A 15415-nucleotide genomic window follows, 5' to 3' on the forward strand; every position below is an offset into this window, starting at 1 on the left:
CACCCATAGGAAACGCACGTCTTCCGAAAAGAAAAATACCTGCAAGACGACACCTGGGTGGCTCGAAAACGATTCTGCGGTTCGTAGAATAATAGCCACCTCGATACAATAGGGCCCAGAATAAATATTGGCAGCCCTTGATTCATTCATCGGGCACAAAGGGCGAAAGAGCGCATATCATTAGGTACTGTGGGATCCCTTCAACGCAGGAAGAGAAGCATTAAAATTCATTCACAAAGACTCGAATTCTGATTTTTTAAGCGTTGGTTTTGTTTCGAGGCATTTATTAATGCTGTATTGTGGAAGGAGTGCATAGTGGGGTCAATTCACTGTCGTATATCAAAAGTATTTTACGAGAGCTTTTAAAGTTTTACTGTGTTGCGTTTCTGTGGGAAAACGCTAGAGAGTGTGCTCAGAGGTAGGTTTATGAGTATAGAAAAAGGCTGGAAGGTAGTCTGCCACTTGCCATTGAAAGCTCCAGGGATGCAACTTCAGAGGATACTTACTTTACTTCACATCCGGTTTGTAATGATAACCGCCGAGTGGAATTAAAAGAAAACAATCTAATTCTCGTTGTTGTTTTTTTTTTGAAAAATGTTAAATCTCATTTCGACTTCGCTTTTCACATTATTTTCCCGCAGGAAATTGAGAAAGTTTAATATAGTATTACGAATTTTTCGGTGAACTTTGCGTGTTTCGAATTGGCCAAGTATTTATATTACAAATTTTAAAATATTATATAACTTTCTTCCGAAACGAATACTTTTACTTTAAAAGGTTACCACTAAGATGAAGTAGTCCATAGTATATTTCATGAAATAAAATTAGTGAAGAGTGGATCACTGCATTTGAATATAGCAATACAACTTCCTTATCAATATCCTCTCCTAGCAATTCAATATCCTATACTTTTAAGAGTATTTTTTTATGTTTTAAATTAAACTGCTTCATTACAATTGAGTAATTATATTTAAAAGCGGCGGAAGTCTAATTTTCAGTTCCAAAAACACAATTTCTGTTTGACTTAATTCACAAATTGTTCATTTCTAATAATTCGATAAGTCCAGAATCTCGGAAAAGCTGAATACGTATTACAGACCACCAGTATTTCTAAATATTGTCAAACATTATATTTAATATTTTACTAAATATTTCTCGAAATGAAGAAAAGTGGATTTATGCCTCTTTGAAATATAACTACTAAGTTTAAGAGGGAAAATACACCTCGCTTACAATCAATCGTGAGATAAAATGCAATAAGAATGCATGAGATAACAGCACTATATGAGTTCATCAACAGTACAAGTACATACTTTCACAATTCATATGTATGTATGTATATATTTTGCAACCTTTTGAAATCTGTTCCGTTTATGATAAAACGCATTTTCTCATACCATATACGAAAAGATTGATTTTCGATGCGAGATGTTCGTACTTGCGAGCGCACATCGGCATCATTCCGAAGTTAAACAAATCGCTCAAAAGATTTCCCCACCCCCTCAAGTTTTCCTCGCATTTGAAATAGCTCGAAAATTTCCCTTTGACCGTTCGACATCGTCTTTTCGCCAAGATGAAAAAATTCACCTTTCGGTAGGTTTTTTGAAGGAAGAGCGTCCCTGGCCGCAGAACACTCCATTTACGATTCACTTTGATGCACCGCATGCACAAGAATTTTATATTCGAGTACGTTGTGTTCACCTTTGAACAGAAGGCTTTGTGCTTTTCCACATTATTCCATCGGCAAATAAACACAAACACGTATGCATTTCGCCGGTGAATAAACCGGGCAAAAAAAACCGCCAGATAGTTTATAATTACATGCCAACTCTACTGGGTACGGATCGTTAATTAGACCAAGTATGAACATGTTTCAAGACTCACGCACGTGTTGGTTTCGTGCCGAAGGCGGCAGCGGAACAATTCAACTTTTCCTATAGCTGTTAAGTGGCTTCCGGGAAATCCATCAAAGTTTTCCCCGGCTAAAGAATTATGTATAACTTGCCTGGCGGAAGACCTTCGAATTGATGCACATTTTATTACTGAAACTGAAACCAAACGCTATTTGTCACAGTTAGCATATATGTATATATTTTTCTCGTGATTTAGAGGTCTTAAATTCGAACCCCAGTTAGACCTTGATTGAAAAGAATCATACGCTATTCAAATATTTTTGCGGTGCTACTGGTCAGACTTTTATTTGATTTAATTGCTGAAACGGTTCCTCACGAAATTGACCAGCTAACATCTATTTCATGGCCGCAGCCAGAAGTTTTTCAAGGGGGGGGGCGATCCAAGGTAATTTAAAAAAAATAACAAAAAAATAAAATAATCTTTTTTTTTGTTCCTAAAACTCGGGTTAGTGTATATAAATATTAAGCACATATTCTTCAGCATACTTAAAATAAATATTTATCTAGAGAATTCGTACCTAGAATATCAAGTTGAATAGATTTTTCGTTATTTTTATGACTTTCAGACTAAATTATCAAATTAATTTTGCTGTTTTTTCATAAAAATTATACAATAATACATACATATGTATATCTCATAATTATAATATATTAATTTTTTTTTATTTGGGGAGGGGGGTCTGGCGCTTCAAACCCTCGCCCTTTGGCTTCGACCGTTCTTTATTTGTCACTATTGTAATAATTTAAAATTCATTAATATATAAATTCAAATACATACATATAATACATACATGTATATAATACAATTTTGACCAGTGTAATTTTACCTAAGGTAAAATTGAAAATTATACATAAATACACTACAGACACATATGTGGGTAGCAGCATCAATACTACAATATTATTAAATTTTTATTGTCATTTCATAAGTTTATTGAATATTCAACAAAAACATTTCATGAAATTGTGTATAACCAAAAAAAAAATACTTATGATTTAATTCCGTTCGTTTGAAGATTTTATGTTTATGTTTAAAAAATCCTTTCTTCAAATTTGAAATCGGTCAAAATTTGTATATGAAAAATATAATAAATGGATGAGAGCTTGCATCCACTAAGACATACATACGATAGCTCTATTTTATACGTTTTAACGAATTAAAAAAAACCTTTCATAAAATGAAAAGCTATTAAATCGATCGGTCTCATACATATGTATATGTATGTATGATATTAGTGGAAACATCGTACATGTCACAAGAACAGTACAACAATCCCGCAAAAAGTTAATTGCCATACTATTTTTAAACTTCAAACGTATATCACAACGTCAGTAAACTCACAAATTAAATAAATATCGATATCACGGGTCATTTTTCCTCAGTTAGGGGTGGCCATTCGTTGATAATCCAATATGTGTTGTGTGAGGTTGGTCTTGCACGCGAACACCTCACGACACCATTCTATGCAAGTTTGTATGTACTATATGGTAGCATGGTTCATGAATCGTCAAACTTTTGTTAATTTCCTTTTTTCTGAAAGCCAGACATATACATAAACCGTTAAGCTTTTTTTAATCTTTTTTTTTTGGATATGTGTTTACTCGCCGCTTACGATAAACGCCACTAAAGCGATTAATTCGATCGAATTCGTGCAAAGTTCTAAAGCATATCTCGCAATAGAAAAATATAATAAAAGCACAGTTGTGAAAGTGAATTTATCAAACTGAACTTTGATTTTAATCAAAAAAAAATATATGTGAAATGTGTCTTCGACATCTGATATTGTAAGCACTTATACATTCAGCGAAAGTATCGCATTACATTAAATTTTCATCAGACTTTGACAAAAAAAATCGGATACTTGATAATAATAACTCAGCCGCATATGTATATTGTATATATAAAAAAAACCTAATAAATAATGGCGTGTTGATCTAATCATGCTAATACTTTTATCTAGATTTCGGAATAGTGGGTATATCGAGCTCCGAACGTAAACATCGAACTGAAAAAAGTAAACATAAATGCACATATAATATAATATAATCTTAAGACCTTTCATAATATAATATAATATTTTTATACAATAACGTTATTGATTTTGGTTTAAATAAACATAAAGCAAAATTGAGCAGTATACCCACTTATGCGTCACGTATTTTATTAATATAAAATAAATATACTCGCAATTTTAACACTTGGTGACCAAAACAAGTTAAAACCATACAAACAGAAAATGTCAACATTTATATTAAACTAACAGAATCATATTGTGTTGTAAAATTGTAAAGAAAAGTGAAAATTGATCTATTCAAGATAATCTTATGTACATATGTACCTATACAAATATGGTGGCAGCTTAAATTAAATTTTGCTCAACATACATATTTAGATTAACATTAGAATAATATAATACTATGATTACTAACCAAATTAAATTAAATTGTAAAATAGAAAATGATCAGTAGACCAGTAGCTATTAAAATAAATATAAGATGTATTGTGAACATAATTTCGTAATAATAAAAAGCATTTAAAAATCAAAATAATACTTATAATATGCATGTGATAGCATTTTTAATTTATATGATTATTCTTTTGGGTGTGTGGGTCGTATTAAATCGCGTCATACACTTTTAATAATGAATTTTGTAGGTGTGTACGGGAGCGTTTTCGGTAACAGCCGTAATGACAATGTCCAAACATTCAACAATGGTTTCTACCGTTTTGTGTGTAAGTAAAAAGACCACCCCCGAGAAGATGATCTTTTTGCAGACAAAGAGAGTCACCCCGACAGAATAAACAAGCAGAAAGCGCCCTCGTGGCTCCAGTGGGTAATTGGGCCAAGTGGGTGGCCGAGGGGTGGTGGGCTGCCACCCCGCTAAGCCGCCATCTATCAAAAGCTTTCGCAACTTATTCCTTCAAGCTTTCCAGACAGGATCTGTCAAAGCTTTTTGACTTTCCGGGTATTTAAGCGGCATGCAACTCGTGCCTACTCACCACTATTTAGTACTCCAATATAAATAAAATATGAATATTTCAAAAAAAATCTTAATTAGCATCAACATACGTACTTAGAAGTGCATTCTAACAAGAAGTGAAAATATACGATTGATGCATTTACATCGTCTTACTCTTATATAAATATGTACATATATATGTAAATATGGGTTCAATGTGAACCGGTCACAGGACAACCGGTCGCTCTAGATCGGTCACACGTGATCACCCGTCACACTAAAACTGGTCGCGAGAAAACTGGTCACACCCTAAAACTGGTCACACCCGAAAATTGAAAATTGGTCGAATTATTTTTTTGTAGAACTATTACACTGATAGTCCTATGTCAATATGTATCAACAAACAATTTGAATTATTTCATCACCTGTTTAATTGATTGTATGTAAAGCAGCGATGCTGGAATTCTGTCGAATTTTATGAATTCATTATGATTATTTAAATTTGAAATATTTTTATTCGAATTATATACCCAAAAAAAGTGCCGAATTTTGTTTTATTTAATATAAAACTAGCAGTATGTTTAAAAAATAAGAACCGTTATAATTGAAAGTGGCATGTAAACTCTTCTTCATTTCGAGAAATATCTCGCAAAACATTAAATACAATGTTATGCGATTAACAATATTTAAAAATACTCGTGGCATGTATTACGTTTATTCGGCGTTTCCGAGATTCTGGAAATATCGAGTTAAAAGAAGCGATAACAATTTGTTAATAAAGTCAAACAGAAATAGAGTTTTTGGAACTGAAAATTGGACTTTTCATTTTAAATTACACTGATAGTCCTATGTCAATATGTATCAACAAATAATTTGAATTATTTCATCTCCTGTTTTTAAAAATCATATTAAGGGGGGGTTTAGGGGGCCTTGGATAGATATTGCGTGAGGGCCCAAAATTCCTAGCTACCATTATTTGAATATAATTTAAAATTTACAATAAATATGTTATAAATTTTTGTAGATTCTCGGCTTGGGGCCAAGCCCATGGTAAATATAAATTTAAAGGTAAATATCTATTTTCGATAAAAATGAAAAAATAAATATTAAGAGTAAAATTCTCATACGTTTCTAAATCAAATAGAAAAATGATTTGAAAGTTAATAATCACTTTTCAAATTCCATATCAAATGTTATAAAAGTAATACATCTATAGATACAACCTTAGTATGTATATGTGTTCAAATTGAAAGTTGTAGTAAATTGGATCGACGATCAAATTGAGAATTTAAAGTAATACTAATAAAATACCGGTCTCCGTGACGAGACAGAATGTTAAATTACAGAAAACGCAAATATCGGAAGGCAAAGATCGAAAATCGAAAGATCTTAAGTCGAAAGATCAAAAAAAAAGGTGCATGGTAAACGGTACATACTCACTTAATTTGCGCGAGCAGGATACAACAGGAACAAGAGGAATAGGCTTTTCCTCCCGTATTAATGTGCGCGCGCAGAATACGTGAGGAAAAGCATGTTCCTCTTGTTCCTGTTGTATCCTGCTCGCGCAAATTAAGTGAGTATGTACCGTTTACCATGCACCATTTTTTTTTTTGATCTTTCGACTTAAGATCTTTCGCCTTCCAATATTTGTGTTTTCTGTAATTTAACATTCTGTCTCGTCACGTAGACCCATGAAATACATATGTTTATAGTCGGTTTATACGCCAGCAAACTGTAAATATATGTATACATACAATATATTCAGATTAATCACGGGATGAAAATAAGTAGATATATTATTTTCAAACAGACAAGTTCATAATATGATAAAATGTATTCCAATTCAAAGAAATCATTTACATAATTCTTTAATAAGTAAGTCAAAGCCTATTGCACGAAATGAATACCTCTTAACAATGTATAGAAATTTTATTGACCCTTAATATTCCAATGTTATAAAACACATGTAAAACGCATCTTTTGAACGCACATCATATGTCTTTTTTTTCGTACAAAACATAACTTTTGTAGACCTTTTGTACTGTCACTACCCGCTGGTATCTGACCGTAAAGTAGCGTGTAAAGAATCGCAAAATGACCCGAACCCCTCCAAACGGGAGACCCCCTTCTCTTTATGTATAATTTAAAGGAATATTTTTTTTCGTACTTATCCCGCCACGGGTTCATATTTATTTATTTATTTTCGTTTGTAAACAACTCGAACACACACAAAAAGAAAGAAAAAAAAACACATTTTTGTATAGAGACACCCCGCGTGGAAATCGATAAATCTTGGAAACTTTCTTATTAGTGAACAGCTTCGCGCCGTTCTCGGTGTGAACTCGAGTAGATAGGTAGATCAAAAACACACGTTCTCAAACTTTTTGCTCCCCCCCTGCCACCGTCAAATGGCGTTGATTTCGATTTAGCGCAACTGTGAATTGCACGCGTGTCCTGCGGATGATTTAATAAGGACGAGGGCGATAAAGTCGGTCATAAAATTCCGAGCACGCAAGAAAACAAGCCAATAAATATGATAAATGAAGCGTATAATTTCGCATTAATATCCAGAATAATGTGGGTTTATAGGACAAATAATAATCCTAAATTTCGAAAGATGACCGAAAATTTTGTAATATGAAACAATTCAATTTCCGACGCTACTATAACGTGTGCTCCATAACCTAGATATGTAAATTCTACTTGATACAAATATACATACATACAAAATTTTACTGACTCCGTCTTCAATTCAAGTTTTAACAAATTAAATTACATTATTTTTTATTAACAAATTTAAACGTTTATATATAAAAAATTTCCAAATTATAAAAAATATAAAAGTATATTGAAACAAGTGAAAAAATCACATTTACTTAATTCACCTTCAATCTATATGGATATATATATATATATATATATATATATATATATATATATATATATATATTAAATTGAATGTCTGTTTGTCTGTTTGTATAGGCTCCTAAACCACTCAACCGATTACGATGGAACTTTCAGTATTTGTTGTATGCATATCCGGGAAGCTTACTGTGAAAAAAAAAACGGGAAAAAACTTATTAATAATAATATTCATAATTACGATTTTACTCATTGTGTGTTAAATCTTTTTTCGAACAAATATTCAGTCAAATACAATTTTGGAATCACAAAAACAAATAAAAATATATAGCTATATTTCATATCATATAAATGTATTAATTTTAAGATTATGGAAAATCGCTTTCTTGTAATGAGTCTAATTCATTTAAATAGTATTTAAATCATACTCGACTATTTTTTTTAATGTTTCCGAATTAACTAACATCTACATACTAGGTATAATTCAAAAATATTTCGTTATCTCTACGATTTACAAAAAGTAATCTAAGAAGCAGATTCAATCTAGACGTTAAAGCTTGAAATATGTTAGAGAATTAAATTGAACGTCAAGACGTCCGAAACTTCTACAATATATCGAAAATGTTAAACTGAATTTGAGCAGTTAGTTTGACATTTTACCAATAGCAAAAATATTCAAACAAAAATTGAGAATCTCTGACAGCATCAAACGCACAACAATAGCACACTCAACTTTTAAATTTATTTATCATCTCGCTTGAATCCTCAACAAATGAAAGAAATAGTCGAGATGAAGCATACATCATTTTTATTGTAATAACTCAAATTTAGCGAGATTTTACCGTTTATTATTACATATACACACGGTATTTTTTTCAAATGTGATTTACTGCAATATATCATGTTTATAAAACGGTCAAATTTAACCAACCGTCTATATGAGTGGACTTCATATTTATTCAAATACGACAAATATTGATTGCATACATATGTATGTATACAGAAGCAGTCGAATTGCACTCTAAATTTCAAAAGAATTTAAATTAAAGTAAACCACTCGTTGAACATGCAAAACAGGTACTTAAGTAAAATCATGTATTAATCTGACACTGTTTTACTGCGACCGCCTTAATTATAAATTTTAATTCTGGCAGATTTCTACTATATTATGGCTTTCAACCAAATGTGAGTAAATTATTGTGATTTACGCGCAGATAAAATTAATATTATATAAATTTAAAGGCAATAAAAGTTTACTCCGCTTCTGCTTCACACGTCTGAATTGTGTGACCCCTTTGCTAGTTTCTGAAACTTCTCAGACTAGTGTGTAGATTCGTCGGTGGTTGTTAATGTAATTTGTGGGGTTGTAAACGCAAGTGTCAACCCCAATATCCTCATACAAACCGAGCACAGAGTTTATACAATTGCAATAAAACGCAACTGGATTGACAACCGAACGGTCTGTGAAACGGGTCTTGTCCAATTAATTTTTTTATTATTTTTTTAGTGTTTCTATAGTATTTTGAGTTGTTTACGTCAATCATTAGTGTGGATTTTACGAGGTTTTTTATTTCATGTTAAATTTAATTGATTGTATGTAAAGCAGCGATGCTGGAATTCTGTCGAATTTTATGAATTCATTATGATTATTTAAATTTGAAATATTTTTATTCGAATTATAGACCCAAAAAAAGTGCCGAATTTTGTTTAGATAGAGATAAGACAGATAAGACTATTCTCCAATCCTTTGTCTTCTCGCTTGCTTTTCAATTCGCTTGTGAGAAGTAAGCTAGAGTAGAATGCGATTGTGTGGAATCCGCATGAAGCAAATTACTCTCTGATGATTGAGAAAGTGCAAAAAGCATTTCTTCGTTTCCTATATAGGAAAGAATATGGGTATTACCCATATCTCTACCCCACTCCTTTCCTTTTGGGCATGCTTGGGTATAATTTCCTTGAACTTCGGAGAAACTTCTCATTAATTCGTTTCGTTCTCCTGCTCTTACGTGATAATACGTCATGCCCGTTGTTGCTGGAGCAGTTGGGACTTTATGTCCCTAATCACTATGTGCGTGGTAGACATCATCATTTGCTGGCTGTACCTCCTGCCCGCACAGTTCTTTTTCGAATGGCTCCTATTCCAAGAGCTATTCGACTCCTTAATGAAATCGTTGCTGCCGAGATTGAATGTGATATTTTCCACCTTAGTGAGCTTAAATTGTCGGAAATTACTCTAACCCATTTATCTGGTAGTCTGTGCTCATCATTGTTTTCATGATTGATAGTGATTTATGAGTGAAATTTTGATTAACTCTCTTCCATTTGGGCCTTACAGGGATATTTTGTATTTGTAGTTGTTTCTTACATATTTATTGAAACTGCCTGTAGGTGCAAGGCATTCCTTATGCTATATTTTTATTATTTGATATTTTTACTTTATCTGTTATTATTAAAAGCTATTTTTTATGTTTATGTATGGATGTATTTATGTTTATGTTCAAATGTATTTTTTTTATGTATAATTGATGAGTGTATTATTTTCGTTATGTATTAATTTATGTTTAATTGTTATTTTGTTTTTTTTGTGTTTATTTTAATTATATTTTTTGACCATTGTGGCGCTTTAGGAATTCCAGTTATGCCACAATGGTCTGTTTAGAATAAAATAAATAAATAAATAAATAAGACTGCAAAAACCAAAAATCTGTAAAAATTGCATTTTTTTATTTTAAACGCTCATATCTAATATACGAGAACAAACCAACAAAAGTCATTGTCATATGTGAATTTAGTGTAATTACTATAATTTATAATTTAGAGTAATTACGTAATTACACTACTAATAATTACATAATTTTTTTACATATAATGTAATTACATAATTTTTTGTACTAACAAAATAATTGTAACATAGAAAATGATCAGTAGATCAGTAACTATAAAAAATAGATATAAGATGTTTTATGAACATAATTTAGTAATAATAAAAATAATTTTAAAGTCAAATAATATACCAAATAACATTGAATACTACTTATATAACATGGCAAATGATTGAAACGATTCGCCATTTTGTTTCTGAAATTAAATCAGCGTGTAGAAATCCGCGCGTTGGCCACGCCAGACATGTGTGTAAATAAATTATCCGATTGAGAATTATATATTCATTGAAAATGGCAATTTTATTACACGTCCGCTACGGCCGATTTGCTTCGAACGAATAAGAAAAAAAAGTAGAAAATGAAGATGACGGAAAAAATACCTACGTAAAAAGAGAAACACACTTATGTAGGTATTGGCCGTCATCAAATTGATACGGCGAGTTTAACCATGGACACGAACACGACGAAGACCCTAACTTTTATTGCTGCGAAATCGTCCAATAAAACCGAACGAGGATGACCGTTAGAAAGCTGGACACCCTCTCATACCTCGAGAAGACACATCTCAGATAGGCACACGAAGTGCGAAATAATTCGCAACAGGAAACCGTAAAGTATGAATTCGAAAGCCACATTTAAAACGACCAAATCATACAAACCCCAAATAGGAAGTAAAATTTTATAATATATGTAATATATAACATACAACATCAAAGTAAATCCCTAAAAATAATTTATAATACACCCATATATACTAACTTGAAAAAACTGCATGCCATAAATAATATTCCGTTTATTGCAGACATTACTAACAAACTAACCAGTAGATTATATGAAAGAATCACTAATAACCATACTAACACACTTGTGAAGAGTCTCGGTGATTACAACAAAATGTCTATACCCTTCAGGTATAAACACAGATTACCTAAACACAATCTGCTTTAGGTCATCGACTTTAGAGAGTGTTTAATTAATATTATGTATTAGATGTATTATGAGCATTTGTAAGAATTTTAAATAGGTTTTTGAGCTCTTTTTCCTATTATGCTGTACATATTAACATTATAATAATATAATACTATGATTACTTACAAAATTAAATTAAAATTGCAAAATAGACAATGATCAGTAGATCAATAGCTATTAAAATAGATATAAGATGTATTGTGAATATAATTTAGTAATACTAAAAAGCATTTAAAAATCAAAACATACGTAGTGGCAATGGATTAAGTAGACTCTTTTAATTTTGATATAATATGAAAGGTATGTTCTAATGATTATTCACTGCCTTATGAAGCAGATAATGAAATTAAGCTACATATATAAGAACTAACAAATTTGCGAGAAATTGGGAGGAGGATAGTGATTTATTGGATCCGTTACAAAAATTCTGGCAGGAGTCTAAAAAAAAATCGCTAGCCACTGTGCTGGATGCCAAGCGTCCATTTAAAAATAATGCAAAATCTGCAAGGTTAATTATTATAATTAAATATAAAAATCGTTTAATCCTTATTTTATATTGTTGTACTAAACGTCGAATAATTTTACATATAATTTCGAAAGAGAATTTGTATGTAATTTTGTAAGTATTTTTGGTAGCATAATATAATACGACATATGATTACTAACAAAATTAAATTAAAATTGTAATATAGAAAATGATCAGAACATCAGAAGCTACATATTAAAATATACATATGTACATATATAAGATGTATTGTGAACATGATTTAGTAATAATAAAAATCGTTTAAAAATCAAATAAAATCAAAGTAAATCATAAATGAAATCAAAGTAAATCATGTCTTGATCAATTGAGCTTTTCATATGTACATATGTGTATGTGGTAGTGAAATTATAATAGCAGTAATATTATAATTTCACTGTGAAATCATGACCAGTTTCCTTTTCACTGGGTATAGTTCAGTTAGGTCACCTTTATATATTCTCATCAAGGCTTTAGGTAAATTATTTAATTACATTAATAGCAGCGATCATAATTTTGATTGAAATCTTAATCATAATCATACCAAATGATTTTTTTTTTTTTTTACTACTTTTTACTAACCTATTTTTAGTTCAGAATCGATTTTGTCGTCTGACGAAGTTTGGGTTCTTATGCAATCGTTTTCAAACTTTGCCATTTTGCTCGGTTTGGTCATCAATATAAGTGGAAATGACGTCCGCCATTACCATGGTGAAAAATAATCGTCATAGACACGTTTGAAAATACTGCATCTTCGTTCACGGTGACGTCTATCGTCCACACTGTCCCATATGTCTACACTGTTCTGATCGTTTTTTCCCTTTTCGCCCCCCTCTCGCTATGGCAGATTGAGCACTTTGTCATACTCATGATCAAAGTTTACGGAGAGAATTGGTGATTTCTTAATTAGGTTTTTTATATAGATATTATCTAAATTTTATAAACAAAATATAGAATAGGTTAGTTTTTAAAAAAGATTTTTTTTAATGTATTTTTTAATTGAGGAGTATTATTTATATTCATTTTTTTATATTTTAGTGTTTTTTATATATGTATTTACTTTTTTTATATAGTCTAAATATTTTTATGTACAAAATTAATAAAAGCTTTGTTTTTAAAAAACTGCTTTTTACTAAGGTATTTTTTTGTATCATTTTGGTATTCTATGTTTATGTTTCACATCCATAAATCATTACCTTCAAAACACATTTCTCTTAGATCTTTGTATCAAGGCTTAACATACATACATATGTACTTATGAAGTTCAAAATAAAACAGAATATTAACAATAATAGAATATTAAAAATTATAGTAACCAAAATATAGTACATATATATTACTTACTTTTATTCCTTTCTGCTTCCTTCAGAATGTAATAAAAATTCACTGGAAAAATACCATTTCATGGAAATGAATGCTCTTTTAACGTATGGAAGTAGGTTTATGTGCGAAAAATATATGTACATATTGTAATATAAAGTGTAGGCACGTCAAATATATCCACCAAAAGTGCAAAAATTCATCATCGTGAAGTAAACACTTAAAAACAAGTATGTCAAAATTAAAAAAAATAAATAAAACGCGATCTTGGAATCTATCCAATGCTAGTCGACTACCATAGATAATTTTAGAACAATTATAAAAAGGAACGCGAAATATAAACATAAATTCCTTACAAAATTTTATGCACATTTTCGACGTGAAATATTATATAATTGAGTGAAACGAGAAACAAAACATTCGTTTCTTCATACCTTTTCGGTGGGTACTCACTTTGACTTTTACTTGGTACTTTTATGTCAAAGACACGTTTCTACCTTACATACGAGTACCTACAATATATGTACATACACAAGTGGGTGCTTCAAACTTGATTATACTAATGCGGAAATTTATATTACACATACTAAGTACGAACGTGAACCTTATGACAATTATTTTGTACGGCAAAGGCAAAATAATATTACAACCGGAATATAATAAAATATATTTCTAAAAGCGAATCATATTTTGATAAGAAAACTACGGCCATATACAAAGTTTTCATACATTGTAAGGCAGTCGTGCGTAAAGCGTGACCTATGAGCCCTTTAACTGCGCCATACTAAACAAAAAAAATAACAAAAAACAAAAAAAAAGGGAAACGAAAGTATAATATATATTAGGGAAAATTAATTCTGTCGTATTATTTTAACGATTTTCGCAAATTTGTATAGTATACGTACATATAATCCGGCTGATATTATAATAACCTATTAACCGTAAACGAAAAGCAAACATTCGTTTAGATTTCATACGTAGATAACATTATCGCTTCGGTTTAAACACTCTTTATTACACACTTTAATATCATAAGTTTTAAAATTAAAAAGATAAACCCACACTATATACGATTTATGTATGTGCATTCTTTTTGCTGGGAAAGTTCAACAATTCCGCCCCAAATAAAATTACTGAAATTATAAAATGCTCTCCTATAGAAATCCTATATAAAATATATAATACAATCCAATTGATTCTGAGAATGCTATTTAAAATTCAATTTTTTTTTACTTCAATTAATAAAATTTTCATTACTTACAGTTTTTAAACTTCAAATTCGTCATTTTACAAATCGAATTTGTCGTTTTACAAATGGAATTCGTCATTTTACAAATCAAATTCGTCGTTTTACAAATCAAATTCGTCATTTTACAAATTAAATTCGTCATGTTGCAAATCAAATTAAACAATTGAATGTATTTTTTTAATATTCATTTTATTATACATAGAGAACTTTATAGACAATATTATGTATAGAGAAAATGAGAATATTTAATACAATATGTATGTTTAGAGAATATATTATACATAGAGAATTATAGACAATGCCATATTCCCCTATGATGAATACAATTGAAGGGATTTTTTCAAAAATTAAAATTTTTGTTAGGAATTTACTGGCGAATCTTCTATAATAATCTAATCTCTATAAAGTTCTCTATTTATAATAAAATGAATTGCTTAATTTGATTTGCAACATGACGTATTTGATTTTCAAAATGACGAATTTGATTTGTAAAATGTCGAATTTGAAGTTTAAAAACTGTATAAGTTCAAACCAACACATTTTAACTAATATTTACTTGCATCGAATATCATTCTTTTATATACACGTAATACTTTTCATTTCACGGAATCGTTCAATTCTAAAACAATTTGTAAATATATTCAGCATATGAATTTTTATTTAAAATTTCGATACAATATATAATACATTTATAAGTAGAGGTCAGAATCTGAAGGGGCCGGAAACGCGCCGCCTA

Source organism: Arctopsyche grandis, chromosome 9, assembly GCF_051622035.1.
Source record: "Arctopsyche grandis isolate Sample6627 chromosome 9, ASM5162203v2, whole genome shotgun sequence".
NCBI classification, from domain to species: Eukaryota; Metazoa; Arthropoda; class Insecta; order Trichoptera; family Hydropsychidae; genus Arctopsyche; species Arctopsyche grandis.